Genomic DNA, 17798 nt, shown 5'->3' with positions numbered 1-17798 from the left:
TGCGTCAACATTGCTTGGCAACATGCCACACGGGCAGCCATGTGGTCGTCCGTCAGCATTCGTGACACCCATCTGGATGACACTTTTCGCATTTTCAGGTCGTCATGCAGGATTGTGTGCACAGAACCCACAGGAATGCCAACTCTGGAGGCGATCTGTTCAACAGTCATTCGGCGATCCCCCAAAACAATTCTCTCCACTTTCTCGATCATGTCGTCAGACGGCTTGTGTGAGCCCGAGGTTGTTTCGGTTTGTTGTCACACGATGTTCTGCCTTCATTAAACTGTCGCACCCACGAACGCACTTTCGACACATCCATAACTCCATCACCACATGTCTCCTTCAACTGTCGATGAATTTCAGTTGGTTTCACACCACGCAAATTCAGAAAACGAATGATTGCACGCTGTTCAAGTAAGGAAAACGTCGCCATTTTAAGTATTTAAAACAGTTCTCATTCTCGCCGCTGGCGGTAAAATTCCATCTGCCGTACGGTGCTGCCATCTCTGGGACGTATTGACAATGAACGCGGCCTCATTTTAAAACAATGCGCATGTTTCTATCTCTTTCCAGTCCAGAGAAAAAAAACGGAGGCCTTAGAACTTGAATGCACCTCGTATTGTGCCCCAGCGCTCAGGTGTCCCAACGTCCGTCTTGCTACTTCCTATGTTTAAGCAGGACCAACACACCTGTGTGGGCCTTCCACCCAGGGCTTGAGTTCGGCCTATCATTTCATTTCCACTGTCGTTCCAACCTCTACTAGTATGATAATAAAGACACTCTGTCACCTTTCATGCACTAAGCATTAACAATTATTTACAAGGCGTATGTGACAACGTCAGTCTCCTTCATATATTCATATATACGGTGTACAACCTATCACATGATACGTACATGTTTGTAGATCATGGCAAAGTGTGTGGATGGGTGCTTGTAAGATACGAAATTATAGCCATCTTACAAATTGACCGAAACTATTAGTGCAGCGGATTGTGCAAAATAAAGGACAGCTAAAGGTTCACCATCAGTTTTAACAAATATTGCCTTCCCACAAGGACCACCAAAACTATCATGTTCAACGACGTTATTGGGTGCATTACGTTTTCCCACATCTCATCGTATGAGGTTACGTCCAGAATCACTACTCACACTCAATCTGCTCCCATCCGAGAAGAGCACATGATTTCACTCCTCGTTGATACAGTCCCTAAACTCTTGGCAGCCTCAGAAACAGTGCTGCCGACGTGTGGTTGTCAACAGAACACAACGTACTTGTCGTCAGTCGCCGTGCCACTGTGTAGCGTGAGACTCTGCACATGCACCAATCCTGTGTAAGATGGCAGCAATTGCACCCGCTATTTGACGGGGGTCACTTCTTGCCTACTGGTCAATTTAGGGGTCACCTGCTGCGTAGTAGACCGTGGTCGACCGCTTCCTCACTTTCGGATAGGAATGCCTGTGGTTCGCAATGCTACCCGTGCACGCGAAACAATACTATCAGCACATCATCACACAATGTCTTTCTTCCAGTTTCCCGTTGATTCTCCCCAGTGTGAAGTTATCCAAATGTTGTCTCTGGGCCTCGTTGTAACAATGAACACGACCACAGTGCATCGTAACTGCTCGCTGATTGATACACACTGCCCTTTCTTGTTCCTTCGACTGCTCGTGTTGCGGGGCCAGCTCTATTCGGCACTACAGTCACGCTGACCTCATGCCGGAGCCAACGAGACACACAGCCCCTGCGGCGTTATTCACAGCGCGTCACGCTACAGGTCTTGCGAGTGCGGGCGCCCTTCTCCAGCGGGGAGAGAGTCTTCATTCCAGACGAGTTCAATAATTCTGAACTGCACGTTTAAGTTCAGGCGAGCTCTCAATATCGCAAAACAAACTTAGGATATTTAGCGGGTACCTTTAATCGACACAGTGGTTTCCTGTGAGAACCGTACAGAACTGAGTCCTCGTGATGTATATTTGGCGTGGCAACTAGGTATTAAACTTAACAGCAACATAATATATTATTTCTGCACACATTCCAGTCTCAGATTTCTTCCACGATGTTTATCCCCTAATACCGCGGAAGCTGCACAGTTCTTTTCAGTCAACTTAATTTTCAATAGCTTTCTGTAACATCATACCTCAAACTGTTGAACGATCTTCTTTCCGCACAGTCTATAAATCATGACATTCGAATGTCCCCAAATATGGATACTGCATGATTCCATCAGCTGTCCGTAAGGAGACAGAATGAAGTCCCTTTCAAACTCCGTTAGGCGCTGATAACGCTGTCTCATACGTATATACGCGACACCTCCGTGTCCTTCGCTGTGATCAAGCAATATCTAACGCCATTCACGTCCCTCATATGCGCTACATTGCTTAGTAACAACGCTAAACCGAACGACACGAATGCATTCTGGTGGCTGTTCTGTCTGTCTCAGAGAACTGCAACTCTAATCATTTACGTACAAGTCAACTGTGTATGAAGTTATGTTGACATCGTGCCACATCTTCTGAGCGTTCACTTCTTTTTGCCAAGTAGTTTGAATTGCATCATAGTTCAAACACCTCAAACAGCTTTCGATGAGATATTTCTTAGTTAAGTAAATTAACTGATTAATAGCAGACGTTTACACTGTTCAGACTTCATATAATTAGTGGACTAGACAACGGCAGAATTCTCTTCAATACAGCAATGCTCCTTTAGATTTGATAATTGTTCTGCCGTAATAAAACAGCTATAGCGTGGAATTTGAGTGGAGTGGGTTCGGGGCTGTACAAGTGATGGTTTGTTTTAGCAACAAACATTTATTAAACACAACGGAATTCTACAGCAATTTACAAAAACAGGCAAATAACAAGAGGGGACTGAAGTATCATGCCCAGCTATAGTCTTTGAGAAACTGGGCCCCAAACAAACGTAAATAAATTAAAATTTCTTCCTGCACAATAGTAAGCCAATTTGATATTAAATACCGCCGCAGTGACAGCAAAATTGAGGGCAATAACAAATTGATATTAAATATCGCCGCAGTGACAGCAAAATTGAGGGCAATAACAAAACAATGTATAAGTCATAATACTCACTCTCTTAACTTTTTTTTTTTTTTTTTTTTTTTTTTTTTTAGCCATCAGTCTTATGACTTTCAATACAGTCCACCACGAATTTCTCTCCTGTGCCAACCTCTTCATCTCAGAGTAACACTTGCAAGCTACGTCCTCAATTATTTGCTGGATGTATTCCCATCTCTGTCTTCCTCTACAGTTTTTGCCCTCCACAGCTCCTTCTAGTACCATAGAAGTCATTCCCTCATTCTTCATAGATTTCCTAACATCCTGTCCCTTCCCGTTATCAGTGTTCCGCACGTACCCCTTTCCTCTCCGATTCTGCACAGAACCTCCTCATTTCTTACCTTATCAGTCCACCTAATTTTCAACATTTGTCCGTAGCACAACATCTCAAATGCTTCGATTCCTGCAGCCCATGTTTCACTACCATACAATGCCTTGCCTATGTTTGATACTAGCAGATTACTCTTGACTACGAATGCCCTTTTTGCCAGTGCTAGTCTGCTTTTGATGTCCTCCTCGCTCCGCCCGCAACTGGATGTTTTGCTATCTAGGTAGCAGGATTCCTTAACTTCATCTACTTCTTGACGATCAATCCTAATGTTTTCTCGCTGTTCTCATTTCTGCTATTTCTCATTACTTTTGTCTTTCTTCGATTTACCCTCAGTCCACACTCTTGACCATTAGACTGTTCATTCCATACAGCAGATCTTGTAATTCTTCTTCACTTTCACTCAGGATACCCGTGTCATCAGTGAATCGTTTCATTGATATCCTTTCACATTGAATTTTAATGCCACTACTGAACCTTTCTTTTATTTTCATAATTGCTTCTTCGATATACACATTGAACAGTAGGTGCGAAAGACAATATCCCTGAAACTTCACGGCAGATTAAAACTGTGTACCGAACCGAGACTCGAACTCGGCACCTTTGCCTTTCGCGGGCAACCATCTGAGGTACCCAAGCACGACTCACGCCCCGTCCTCACACATTCACTTCTGCCAGTACCTCGTCTCCTACCTTCCAAACTTTACAGAAGCTCTCCTGCGAACCAGGTTACACGCAAATTTTAAAACAAGGTACCCTTCGTTCGCCAGTATAAGTAGAGAATATTCACCAAGTAATATACGAGGCTTGTTCAGAAAGTAAGCTCCGATTGATTGCCAAATTGAAACCACAGTGAACATCAGAAATGTTTTACTTGTAACAATTAGCTACACCTTTCAGCTACTTCTCTACGTAGTCGCCGTTCTGACTTAGACTTTTGTCATAACGTTGTACCAACTTTTCAATAGCCTCATCATAGAAGGCAGCCGCCAGTGCTTTCCGCCAATTCTCCACGCTGGCCTACACCTTGTTGTCTGTGTCAAAATGTTGTCTTCAAAGACAGCGGTTCATGTGACCAGAGATGAAACTCAGGGGGAGACAATTGCGAACTCTATTGTGGGTAATCTAACATTTCCATTTGAAAACAATGCAGGAGCATCTTCATTGCCCCTGCAGAATGCGGCTGAGAATTGTCGTGAAGACGAAACAGCACGACAGTTATGTTATGTTAGCTGCATAGCTTCAGGCGAAATTTCTCACCAGGCCCTCGTACTTGGCGGCAGACACTATTTTCTAGACATCTTTACGCACTCACTGCGAGCTCAGAAATGAGAAGAGTGACGTGATGCTAACTGGGGTTATACTAGAGACACTACCCAACACATCTGTGCAAAGCTTTATCGGATTTTCATAGTCGTTTCCATTTCGCGACCGATCGGAGCTTACTTTCTGAACGCCCCTCGTATCTTGACTAGGAGCGATAGGTTCACCTGATGATGCGGCTTTAGGCCACGAAACAGGATGTATATCAATAAAACAATTATTTTACTAGCTGTCGACGGAATTCTTACTAGCATCAACCCTTTCAAAGGTATCCATTTCATTCAAGATTTATTGTTGCAACAGTGCATATGGAATACGTGAAATGATTAAATTTACAGATCTATAGCACAAGCGGTTCTGAAGTGCCAGGTATTGACCTATGCTGAACCTCCATATTAGTACATGGTATAGCCTCCAGAGGCGGTAACGCTCGCGCTGACTTAGGCACCCAGTCGATCGTACAGATGGCAAATACTGTCCTGGGATACGTTATGTCTCGCCTACTCGACCTGTTCAAGTAGTTCTCTAAGAGTCAATGGTTGATGAACCACACGAGTCACTTCTCCTCCAATCATATCCCACTCGTGCTCGACTGAACACAAGTCTGGATACCGTGCTGGCTAGTGAAGTCGCTGCACGTCTTGCATGGCACGTTGAGTTACACGGGCAATGAGTGAGTAAGCATTATCCTGTTGGAACAGCACATCACCTTCTTGTTGCAAGAAAGGCAAAAGAACAAGTCTAATGACGTTCTGCAAGTACCGAGCGCTGGTTAGCGTCCGCTTCAGAAACATCATAGGAGAACGAGATTGGTAGCCTACCGCACCCCAGATCATAAGGCCTGAGGTGGGGCCAGTGTGTTTTGATGAATGTACTCTACGAGACAGCGCTCACCAATTCTACGCCGTACGTGCAAACGACCATCAATTGCGCGCAGACAGAATATACTTTCAAAGCTGAAAGCCATGGTGGGCCATTTTGTTTCCAAGTAATCCTCTAACGGCATCAGTGGAGCTGTGCGCATTGATGCTATGGCGTGAATGGGAGACGGGCTAGAGGTGGGCCTGCCCGTTGTCCCACGCCTAATAACCAGTTCGCAACAGTTCTTATAGACACGTCTGGGCTCACAAGCCATCTTATCTGTGCTGTGGTAGCTGTATGATCTGCTACTGCTACTCTCATAATACGACGATCCTGGCAGACGTCTGTGCCATGTGGACGCCCAGAATCTCGTCTATGTGTGTGAGAATGTTCTCGTGACAGTGGCGCAACTGATGCAGCACTTCCAACTTGCGTGGCAATTTTCCGGAAGGACCACAATTTTACCACTTCCAAACTCGTTCAGTTGACTGTAGGGAGCACGATTGCGTCTCCGTAGCGTGGTTGCTGCTTGCTTCACACGTTGTCACCACAATGAACCCTCTGGCTGTAAGCATTCCGTGTAACAGGGCAGACACAGATGGCGCTCTGGTAGCTATACGAGTACGAGCGGTGTTGTCGGACGACGTTGAAACCATTATCAGTACTTCTACCATTCCCAAGGTAGCATATGCCGTCGTCGGGCCAAAATATTTCAAAGTGTAAATTTTTTTTTTTTGCAGTGTACTTGGCGATACTAATCAACCTAAAACCACATTAGTCCTAACAGCTATAATTATTAGTCTGCTAATGAAATAAATACTGATATAATGTTACTCAATACGTATTGCTCAGTCACCAACAAAAATATTCTAATTTATACCCCAAAACAGCCTATATACACTCCTGGAAATTGAAATAAGAACACCGTGAATTCATTGTCCCAGGAAGGGGAAACTTTATTGACACATTCCTGGGGTCAGATACATCACATGATCACACTGACAGAACCACAGGCACATAGACACAGGCAACAGAGCATGCACAATGTCGGCACTAGTACAGTGTATATCCACCTTTCGCAGCAATGCAGGCTGCTATTCTCCCATGGAGACGATCGTAGAGATGCTGGATGTAGTCCTGTGGAACGGCTTGCCATGCCATTTCCACCTGGCGCCTCAGTTGGACCAGCGTTCGTGCTGGACGTGCAGACCGCGTGAGACGCCGCTTCATCCAGTCCCAAACATGCTCAATGGGGGACAGATCCGGAGATCTTGCTGGCCAGGGTAGTTGACTTACACCTTCTAGAGCACGTTGGGTGGCACGGGATACATGCGGACGTGCATTGTCCTGTTGGAACAGCAAGTTCCCTTGCCGGTCTAGGAATGGTAGAACGATGGGTTCGATGACGGTTTGGATGTACCGTGCACTATTCAGTGTCCCCTCGACGATCACCAGTGGTGTACGGCCAGTGTAGGAGATCGCTCCCCACACCATGATGCCGGGTGTTGGCCCTGTGTGCCTCGGTCGTATGCAGTCCTGATTGTGGCGCTCACCTGCACGGCGCCAAACACGCATACGACCATCATTGGCACCAAGGCAGAAGCGACTCTCATCGCTGAAGACGACACGTCTCCATTCGTCCCTCCATTCACGCCTGTCGCGACACAACTGGAGGCGGGCTGCACGATGTTGGGGCGTGAGCGGAAGACGGCCTAACGGTGTGCGGGACCGTAGCCCAGCTTCATGGAGACGGTTGCGAATGATCCTCGCCGATACCCCAGGAGCAACAGTGTCCCTAATTTGCTGGGAAGTGGCGGTGCGGTCCCCTACGGCACTGCGTAGGATCCTACGGTCTTGGCGTGCATCCGTGCGTCGCTGCGGTCCGGTCCCAGGTCGACGGGCACGTGCACCTTCCGCCGACCACTGGCGACAACATCGATGTACTGTGGAGACCTCACGCCCCACGTGTTGAGCAATTCGGCGGTAGGTCCACCCGGCCTCCCGCATGCCCACTATACGCCATCGCTCAAAGTCCGTCAACTGCACATACGGTTCACGTCCACGCTGTCGCGGCATGCTACCAGTGTTAAAGACTGCGATAGAGCTCCGTATGCCACGGCAAACTGGCTGACACTGACGGCGGCGGTGCACAAATGCTGCGCAGCTAGCGCCATTCGACGGCCAACACCGCGGTTCCTGGTGTGTCCGCTGTGCCGTGCGTGTGATCATTGCTTGTACAGCCCTCTCGCAGTGTCCGGAGCAAGTATGGTGGGTCTGACACACCGGTGTCAATGTGTTCTTTTTTCCATTTCCAGGAGTGTATATTGTTGTTGTTTTGCCCTTAAAGAGCGCAGTTAGACTTAACTATATGGCCAATTCCTTTTGCTGCCTTCCTTTCTGCCCAAACTTCCCTCATTCGATCGCTGTGTTTCTGTTTCCGGTCCTCTGCCTATGCTTCTTGTCGGCTTCGTGTCTTCGGCTTCTTCTTGGTTGCCTTTTTGGTTGCCCATATTTCTTTCATTTTCTTTCATCTTCCGGCTGTGATCTTGTTTGCATTCTTCGGTCCATTTCACGCCTGTTCGTTTGTCACAGTGTATCTCATGTAGTTTACTTTTCTTAAAGATGTTTCTGAATTTTATTCTGTCGTTTATTGTGTCTGGTGTGGTGTTGAGTTGGTTCGGGTCTTTTTTTTACATTTGCCTCCCATTTGTTGTTTCTAGTGGTTACCCAGTCAAAGATCTGTTTGGTAAGACTGTGTGATGGCATTCTGCATAGGTGTCCGTAGAATTGTAGTCCGCGTTTTCAAATCTTTTCTGTGATTGTCTCCGTATGTGTGTATAGTTCCCCTGTAGGTTTCTTGATCCATATTCCATTGTTGTTAGTTGCGCCAAATATTTTCCTAAGTATTTTCCTTTCTACTTTTTCTAGTTGTCTGATACGTGTATGCCCTAGGATTCGTGTGGTCTCTGCTGCATACAGTGCTTCGGGGAGCACCACCGTGTCGTAGTGGCGTAATTTGGCTTTTTGTGAGATAGACTTCTTGTTGTGATGATTCCATACTACTCTGAATGCCTTGTCCAGTTTACTTTTTCTTTCTTCGTTTGAGTCTCTGTTATGTCTGCTCATTTGTAGTGTTTGCCGTTTTGTGAACCGTGCCGTACTTTGTGTTCAGAGATGAGAGTTTCTTAGTGCTCGTAAACTGTGTCCTTACGTAAGAGATCTGTAATCCAGATTTGCAAGCGATTTCGTGTAGTTTTTCAATAGCTTCTTTTCTTTCGTTTACACCTTTCGTGACAATTGCCAAATCGTCTGCAAGAGCCTGGCATTTCCTAAGGTTATCCCCTGTTGTGATATTTCCCATTCTTTTATTACCTTATCTAACACTAGATTGAAAAGGAGAGATAAGAGACCATCGTCCTGTCGGACACCTGTGCGAATTTCAAAGGGCTCTGATAGTTCCCCACAAAACTTTACTTTGGAGTCCGTGTCGGTCAAGGTTTGCTCTATGATAGTCCATGTTTTGTTGTCTACTTTGTATTCAGCTACAATTTTAAAGGGAGTGTTCCGGTCGATAGAGTCGTACGCCTTTTTGAAGTCGACAAAGGTAATGATCAGGTTCTGTTTGTGTTTTAAAATCATTTTCAGGTTCCAAATTTGTTCCGCACAAGACGGAAGCCTGCTTGGTATTCCCCAATCAAGTGGTCGGTCTGGCATTCTAGTCTGTTCAGTAAAGCTTTAGAGAGGATCTTGTATGTGACCGGTGGTAGCGATATTCCTCTGTAGTTGGTTGGGTCAGTCTTAACACCTTTTTTGTGTAGTGGATGTATCAGGGCAGTTTTCCAGTCGTAAGGAATTTTCATATATATTGTGTGTGAGTGTGTGTGCGTGTTTGTAGTCCTATATTATACTCCTATATTAAAATAATATACAACCTACATCCGTGGAAAAGTTTAGCAGAGCATAGCGTAAAAATATGAAGTAAATCGATCGTGAACTTGTAGAGACTTTTGGTAAGAACGTTTCCTCTTTATTTGTTATGTATATATTTATGCATCACATATATTTAAGGAATTTGTAGTTTATGTTCATCCATTGTTTATTAAAATAACGCATAAAAATCTGACGTTAAGAAGTTTTCGAAATTTTTGGGGACAATATTACACCTTTACGTATCCCATATACTGAAAACATGCATCCTATGTTCGTCCCCATGTTTGTCAGAGCATTACGTAAAAAACTGAAGAAAATTGGTCAAGAATTTTCGATGATATTTGCTAATAACGTTAAACAAAGAGTTGTCTCTATACAGTAAAGATTAACGTTTTCAGTCAGTAAGATTACTACAAAGAAACCAATGAATACTATGTTTTAATCTTACCTGAATTATTTTTATGATGTACTTTAGAAGTTTTGGTTCTTTAGTGGTCAAGGCCTCTGATCTGATGATCGTGTTAAAGTGGTTCAGTTTGGAAGTTATTGATATACACTTACTTTTAGTAAACTCCCTGCGTAAGTGAAATCCTATGTGCATCATCCTGACCACTTGCTCTAATGTCTGCCCTTTTGTTAATCTTAAAATATTTCTCGATTGAGGGCTTTGTTTTTACTTTCTGGATTTTATTGTGAAGTGACAGTTATCGTGGTGCGAGTAAACTGAAGATCGGTCTGAATCGAGGACGTGGCTAGGATTTTGTCAAAGAGGGGACCATTTTGTTAAAGAGGACCCTAATAAGGCTCTTTCTTTCATTTTATGCTAAAAACAAATTTATGTACATAATTTGCTTCCAGAATGCCAGGATGCCACACAAATAGTGTTTGGCATATAAATCTAAGCAAAAAATAATACTTTTTAAGAAAATCTTTTCTTGTTTTATGTGAAGTAGCCAAATACATAACTTCACTAACTTCACGTTATTGGAAAACGAATTAAAATTCGAATTAATGTATTCCCTCTTTGCTAACAAAGCGAAGATCAGTGTTCTAATATAATAAACACTATCGCAGAGTAGAAGAATCTTAACATTGGGTTGAATAACTTACAATGTTAAACGTGTTCAAATCTCTTTCGACAACAGCTATGTTTCTCCCTGAAACCAAGTCGTAATTTCTTCAGCGCATGAAAGCATCCCAAGTTCCTCAAATTCATTAAATAATCAAATTTTGTTAGTCCCCAAATTTATTAATAGAATAAAATGGAATACACAGACACTATTAGCTACAGTTTTGGGGTCTTAACAATGATTCATGCATTAATTTCAACTAGACTTCCAATGTATGCGACGTCATAAATGAGTTTGTATTTATTCATGGTAATGTGGTCATACAGCCTTTGGTGTCAATAAACTCCTGTATAACACATGTTCTCATTTTCATGTCTTATTCGTAATATCCCTGGGACAGGGAGTCCAATCGTCACAACTCAAACGTAATTGTAAATAAACGTTTATGTGACATTTATTTACAGATACCTTAGAGTTGTGACGGTTGGAATCACTGTTCTAAGGATATTAAGATTAAGACGTTTCACAGCAGAACATCGTTCTTGTAGTAAAACTTGGAAACGTGATATACCACCTTTCCACAACTAAGTCATCTTTATGCACATATGCATAGTACGAAATGACGATAGCTAGCGCCTTCCAATGTAAATACGGCTTTTAGTGCCAGGAGTCCCCGAGGAAATGTTCAGCTCACCTTCGATGCAGCTCTTTTCACTTAAGTAGAGAAGCTGCATACTTATAGGAATTGGAATGTCAAAGGAAAGAAAGGAATTTGGATGATATAGGCTGTGGCCTGTAGTAAGGGACCCATTCTGCAATTTTTTCCGAATTGAAAATGGGAAACTACAGAAAATCACTTTCACTACTTCGCCTCCCAAATTCGGGGATTGATCGCTCGACTCCTCAAGGCTCAGAGCTATCCCGCTCAGTGGGGATTTTGGAAAAACTGTTTGTACATTGTTTACAAATAAAGTGCATCACAACAGAAGGTGGATATTACATGTTTTCCCTTCAATTGTACACGCATCGTCATCTGATAGTGCATGAATGCACTCGTATTTAATTGTACACGCATCGTCATCTGATAGTGCATGAATGCACTCGTATTTAATTGTACACGGAATTCATGGCTTCAGTTGTTGTAGTATTACAGGAGCGTAAATAGATTTTGGACGAATGGAGGGTGGGGGATGCAGGGCGCAGCCTGCACGGAGGAATTCAAGCAGCCCGCTGAAAAAATCTTTTTGAAACGAACCAACTATAGACTGTGTTGTTATCACGCCTCGTCCTGCTCTCCACAAACCTCTTTCTATCTCTCCGTGTTGCAATTGGTTCTTATCATTGAGTACCGCCCTGGTGACCAAATATGGTGATATTTCGCCGATAATGATAGAATTTAGAAAATTTTTTTTAAAGAATGCAACCATTTCCGCTTTAGCAAAATATTTTTGTCGATAAACCCGATTTTTGGACGACAGAGGAAATCCAAGTGCATTTTTATGCACTGATTTTAATTTAATATTATTTCTAATGTTTAACCCCCCCCCCCCCCCCCCCCGCTGTATTGTGAAATACTGAAATATTCCAACCCCAAAGCTCTACACGACTCCAAATAACGACCTCAGTGCTGACATTAACCTGCTACAGATTGGAAATTAGGCTACATATATTATCAGCTGGAAGCACGAACTGAACTGATTAATAAAGCAACAATTGAACTCATTTAAACCAACAACGTACGACAGTTGGTCTTGGCTAAAGCAGGTATAGTACTATTGGTATATTGATGAATTAAGTATGTTGATGGTCTTGTTGACTACAAATAGTGCGTATCCAATTTTCGTCGAATCATTGAAAATCAAAATATAAAGAGCGATCAAAAAATTTCTGTTTGAGACGTTACCATAACAAAATCAAAACAATAATGCTCCTACTATCTTTAAAGTAACTGAAAGTGGCTGGGACCTAATAGTGGAAAGTATATACTTAACAAAGTTGCTGAATTATATAATGCTGTAATAAAGATTCTGGAAATAAACAGATAATTATTAGTATCTGCAAAAAATGACTCGGTGGGTGGACTCTTTGAACATATACTGAAATTGAATTATCTGCGTGGTAGAGTTGATTTCTGCTGTTGCTGTAGAACAGAAAAAAGGTCCAAATCCTGGTATAACAACGACTGATCTAAGTGAGCAAAATGTTCACATTAATTCGTGCCACACATTATTTTGAGTTTCAACGTAATTTATTGCTGTCTTGAAGTTATTCAAGTAATGAAACAAATAATTGTACAGCTGAACTAAATTGGTGCAGTGTGTGCCTCCAAGAATCGATTACTTCTTTACAAATCAGATAGGCACGGAGGCCGCCTCGAAAGATAGGGCAACACTAGTTTACGACTGTGGTCCCTCAAAACAGAACATTAATGTAATATAATGAATTTTGAGACACATTAGAATAGAAAATAACATAATATAAATCGTAAAATAAAATAACGTTACGCAGTATATGAATTTCGTTACACAACAGTCTCATTTAAAATGAAAATAGACGCATAAAACAATGCATATTGCATTTTAGTGGATTATATGAAAAATATAGAATATAATTTCCTCCAAGCTTGTTACCTAGCTTTAATAAAAATGTAGTTCATTTTAGTAATAACAGACTTTCGAAAAGTCTGGAGGTTCTTCAAAGCAGTTGGTTTACATTATTTTCATTTACCGCTCCTGTTAATTACAATAATTACATTTCACACAGGCACCGTAATACTTTTCAGTTACATAGTAGGACTCGTATTTTAATTTAATTCTGTTTTTAGTTTCAAGTAACACAGAATTTAAGATATGTAGCATAGACAATGATCGTAATCGTATTTTTGTGATTTTAAGTAAATAGCGTGGTTTCAAACACTACCAATAATAATGTCTACTTCACGCATAAGGAATACTCTGTATAGGTTAACAGTACCCAGAATGCAGTATTACTTATATTGTCCATATTTGGCTATGCTTAGGACTGCTGTTGATATGTTGTTAGCTTTTCAAACAATTAATATGAATGAGAATCTGGCAGTAACAAGCTTTAAAGAATAGGAAAGGTCTTAGCTTTTATGTTTCACATTCGAAGGCCGTGTAGTCTAGAATCTGTATGCCACTCAGGCAAAATCACCGTGGGCATAGAGGCAACCATTCAACCGACGTACCAGATTGAAGATACCCGTTTGGTAAAACACACGTGTACTGCAGCGTGAAGAAGTTCCTAACTGCCAGCTGTACATTCGCCTCCGAAGGGAATCGTCGACCCTTCAAGGCCTTTTCTAAGGGACCGAGGGCTTGATAACAGCAAGGGCAGAGATCATGGCTATAGGGAGGGTGCTCGAGTGTCTCCTACTTGACATGGTGTAACTTCTGCGTTACAACATTTGCGATGTGGGTACATCTGTTATTATGAAGCACCAACACCCCTTTCACTTCATTCCACAAAGATGCTTTTCGGCTGATCCATACACATTTTACATTCTTCGATGGATATCTACCAGTGTTTGTTCTTCGACAGACAAGAGAAGAATATGAAGATGGTTTCTGTTCTTTCGGACATGTCCGAAAGAACAGATGCCGTCTTCATATAGTTAAGGCTAACCGGCCATTGACCTTCTTCCGTGCAAATGCATACGCATTGTCTGAACTCGGTAAGATTGTCTGCCGCGAGTAATGCGTGTAATGGGCAAGGGCACTACGAATGTAGTGTTGAAACGCCCCCTTGGAAAAATTATGAATGACTGTGCTGGTAAACTTCTACGTTATTTGATTTTCAAACAGCTGAGCAAAATTCAACGTACTCAGACAGTTTTCTCTTTACTTATTCTGATCATCACTAAACTGACACACAGTATTTTTAGCGCAACCCAATCTGACTTTCAATAATCCCTACAAAAGAATGGCCCTGACTAACAATAACGTATACCTTTCATGAATCACTTACCTCACAAAAATCTTGGTTACTTGAATTATTGCAATACAGCGAGCGCCAATACTGCCAGCTAAATGAAAGATTCTATCTACTGAAGGCACTAACTACTGATAGGCATAGTTAGCAAATGAAAGATTTTGATATAGAACAAACAATTTATTTACCTTAATAGCGTTCAAAAGACATTATATATATATATATCTGACGGACACACTTCCAGATCGTCCGCTCAAAACTCTGGCATCCCTCCCCCCCACATGCACCACTGCTAGCGGCTCACCTTCAATTGCCCAACGCTACGCGCTGTTCACATCCAACTGCCCAACACTACACAAGCGAATATTCCAACAATGAGTCCAACCAGCCACAGATTGCACACAGCGCAGTCAGTGATTTTCATACTGAGCGCTACGTGGCGTTACCAACATAAAAACCTAAACAGCCAACTTACAGAGTGCGGACATTAAGTTGGGAATGTAGGTCTCACTTGGAGCGTGCAAGGGATAAATCCCTCCCGTCGCATTACCCTCTGTGCCCTCGGTGGCTCAGATGGATAGAACGTCTGCCGAGTAAGCAGGAGATCCCGCGTTCGAGTCCCGGTCGGAGCACACATTTTCAACTGTCACCGTTGATGTATACCTGTCGACAACTTAGGGTCTTGATTTAATTATCATTTCAAAAGAAGAATATTTCCGCATTTATTGCATGCACCTCGGAAGGACACGAATGCCACATTAATCCCTTGCCTCTATGTCGGTTCTTATGAAGGCAAATCGGCGGCGCGCTAGGTTGCATATACGCTACAGCAACGCTCTCTAACGAAAACTCTGTGATCGCTCCTTGTAGCTTTCAGTTTCACTACACGGGAATTAGGTCGTGTAATTTAATTTACATAATTAGGGTCGCGGGGGTTCGGACATGAATCTATTTTGAAATTACTTTCAGTATACTATTTATTGGTCTGAACGCTTTAGTCAGTAAGCTACTTTCAGTTTTCGAACGAAATTTTTTTAATTCGTGAACGGTCATTACATAACACGTTAATCACAATTAAACGTCACTGGAAACCTTTTTTGCAGATCAAAATCTTTACAGTCTTTCTCTGACAACCAAACTTCTTTCCTCTGCCGACCGCCAGGCTATAATTTTTTCCAACCTGATACTTCTCCTTTATTTAATTCAGACCATTGAAGACCCATTCTCACTTCCCTGAGGCACACATGTATGTATTTAAATGTATTGGTAATAACTTAATGTATTTAAATGTTTGCTATTAATACTCGAGAGTAGTAACAAACACTGTTTAAAGGAAATAGATTACTAATGTTATGACTGTCTATCCCCTCCGGTGAGAAATTTCATTTTCCGATAATATATTTTTTATAATTGCAGTGCTACTATGTCCATTGCTATGATTTTATAAATACAGATGTTTACTAGAAGAAACTATAACTTTCGTTATAGTCGGAACTAGAAATACACTGTGGTGTCACTGCCAGACACCACACTTGCTAGATGGTAGCATTTAAATCGGCCGCGGTCCGTTAGTATACGATGGATCCGCGTGTCGCCACTATCAGTGATTGCAGACCGAGCACCGCCACACGGCAGGTCTACTCTAGAGACTCCCTAGCACTCGCCTCAGATGTACAGCCGACTTTGCTAGCGATGGTTCACTGTCTACAGACGCTCTCAATTGCAGAGACGACAGTTTAGCATAGCCTTCAGCTACGTCATTTGCTACGACCTAGCAAGGCGCCATGTTCAGTTACTATAAGTACTATCTTCAAGAATGTCTTCTGAACAGATAATATTGTGACTCGTGTACCGTCAAGAGCGACGTTCATCATTAATGGATTAAAGTTAAGTATCAAACTAATTACGTCCACTTTCTGAATTCTCATTCCTTGTCATGTTCCAGACCTCACGTTAGTATAGTTCTTACCTCCTCACGCCAGAATGCGTGAGCTAAAACGCGTGCATTTCGGCCTCCACTCGTAACACGGTGTTGGCTCTTCTGCTAACACAAAAAAAAACAACAGTAGCACCACTTATATTGTGCAATCGTTCATAAAAGTATCGCGAAGTGATCTGACACGGATAATGTGTAGTTTCTTGTGTACGCCGGTGTATTTGCAAAACGCCCTGCAGGGCTTCAGCGCTTTAGGCACGCCCTCGGCACTGGCAGAGCCTACAATACTCCCGTTAGGCAACACACAGAACAGATCTGCGTAACGGGCCGTGACAACGTCATACCGTAAGCTCTTGCAGTCTCACGAACGTTTAATCCTCCGGTTAGAATCAGTAATTCGAATTTATAACTGTGATACAAAAGCCTTCATATCGTAACTACACACTGAGGTTCTATTATCAGTCCGTTTAATAGTTACAGGTCTCTATTTTTTAGTCAGAAATAAGTTACACCTTTGGCTACCTTAATACTGCAATAGTTTGAATCCGCTTTTTGTTACATTCAATTAATATTTTGAAGAACGCTGCTTGTAGATATTCATTTCTAGTGATATTTCATGTTTCTGAAGTTGTCTGTTGTTGTTGTGGTCTTCAGTCCGAAGCCTCGTCTGATGCAACTCTACTTGCTAGTGTATGCTGTGCAAGCCTCGTCATCTCCAAATAACTACTGCGACTTATATTTCAATTCGCTTGGTGTACCAATGCCTAGGTCTCCCTCTACCATTTTCACCTGGCACCACCTCTCTCATTTTCCTCCATTAGCAAACTATTACCTGATATCTGAGGATGTGTCCTACAATCGATCCTTGCGTTTAGGCAATTTTTCACCAGTTTGATTCAGTGTCTCTTCACTAGGTATTCGATCTACCCACATAGAGCTTTCTTGTATAGTCCTAAATTGCAAAAACTTCTTTTCTGTACTTGTCTGAACTGTTTATCGTTGACAAATATTTGACAACATACCAGATAAGAGATATAAATACACTCCTGGAAATTGAAATAAGAACACCGTGAATTCATTGTCCCAGGAAGGGGAAACTTTATTGACACATTCCTGGGGTCAGATACATCACATGATCACACTGACAGAACCACAGGCACATAGACACAGGCAACAGAGCATGCACAATGTCGGCACTAGTACAGTGTATATCCACCTTTCGCAGCAATGCAGGCTGCTATTCTCCCATGGAGACGATCGTAGAGATGCTGGATGTAGTCCTGTGGAACGGCTTGCCATGCCATTTTCACCTGGCGCCTCAGTTGGA

Source organism: Schistocerca serialis, chromosome 9, assembly GCF_023864345.2.
Source record: "Schistocerca serialis cubense isolate TAMUIC-IGC-003099 chromosome 9, iqSchSeri2.2, whole genome shotgun sequence".
NCBI lineage: Eukaryota > Metazoa > Arthropoda > Insecta > Orthoptera > Acrididae > Schistocerca > Schistocerca serialis.
Note: the sequence above shows the minus strand (reverse complement) of the source record.